The sequence below is a fragment of the Penaeus monodon genome, chromosome 23 (genome assembly GCF_015228065.2).
Source record: "Penaeus monodon isolate SGIC_2016 chromosome 23, NSTDA_Pmon_1, whole genome shotgun sequence".
Classification (NCBI taxonomy): domain Eukaryota; kingdom Metazoa; phylum Arthropoda; class Malacostraca; order Decapoda; family Penaeidae; genus Penaeus; species Penaeus monodon.
The window spans coordinates 12866828-12868215 of NC_051408.1; the positions used below are offsets into that span (position 1 = coordinate 12866828).

At 34.2% G+C, this 1388-nt stretch overlaps 1 pseudogene; it reads right to left on the minus strand.

Moving 5' to 3' along the window:
* Positions 1-874: 874 nt before the first annotated feature.
* LOC119588135 overlaps positions 875-1388 on the minus strand; it is a 3054-nt pseudogene continuing 2540 nt past the window's right edge.

The following is a 1388-nucleotide window of genomic DNA, read 5'->3' on the forward strand; positions in this document are numbered from 1 at the left end:
TTCCGACAATTACAGAGCCGCCCCAAAATTTAAATCAAAATGTGTGTTGACTTTTTCCCGCAGCAATTATTATCCTCAAACAAACAGAATATAAAAATAAATTTTCATTTACACTACATACTTTTTGGCTCAAAATGACCATGATACTCACAGCCGTTTCATTTTCTTTTTCAATATAGATGATTCTACATTAATCACCGGACTAAATTTTAAAATATTTTCCAAAACTCTAATTTCCATCATTAACTGACATACTTCTATTAAACTCACATAGCTGCATCATTAGAAGTACCTGCCTAAAATTAATAAAAAAAATATTTAAATGAATACTGGTTACAAAGGTTAAATTTATAACATTTGTGGGAAAAAAATTCCTTCATATGCTGTGGCTCAGAAGTGGACTTTGTAGTAATAATTTTCTAATAAAATTCCATGCAATAAATTCTATATCTGATGGTAATAGTGCAAGAAAAATCTCACAATATATGGCAAATGCTCTATTTTTATAGTAAGACTTATCTCTCATTACTAAATTTAAAAATTAATATATTGGGCAAAGGAAACAAGCAATAGGAAAAATAATATTTTGCTCACAGTCCTGGCACTGATGTTAGATATGTGCAAAATCTTATATAAAATCATTTCTATATAATAATTAAACAAAAATATATCAGATTAATCAACACGTCTTCAATGTCCCACACATATAACATTTATTTCTAAGACTTTCTACGTCTTTATTGTTAAATTGTTATTATCATCAATCATCAAACTGCCCTCTTCTGAAAAAATTTGCACGACAGTGACAGACTCTGTAGGGAGGGTTAGATTGTGCCAAACACAATGTTGGGAGTCACCACTCTCGAGTACTGCACTATGTGCTACATCTTCTGCGGAGTCTTTGAATGGCTGTCTCAGGCTGAAAGACGATTAATGCTTTTTTAGTGGACTGTGGCATCATAAAGATAAGTATTCGGGTAACAGTGAACAGTAAGTTGCTGTACTTATACATGTAATCCCCATCAACACCCACACCAGTGCCCCAAATACTTACACTAAAAAACCCCAAAAATGATCCTTTTTGAACATCCCACGTGTTAAAGCCCATCTCCCCCTCTGGTGCAATGATATGAAGATGGAGGTGGCTGACTGTGTGGAAGGGTGGCCAGTGGAATCCAAGTCTGGCAGTGGACTCACAACCGCCCCGAGCTGTCAAAAACTTCCTTGCTAAGACACCATCTTCTCCACTGTGTGATAAAAAAGCTTTTTTTTAAACTAGGTTATTTTTAAAGAAACATAAGATGAAGAAGGATCAGGCAAGTTAAAGGTAAATCAGATAATACCTCTCTACTGCATGATCAATAAAGTCTCAACCATACTGTTATTCC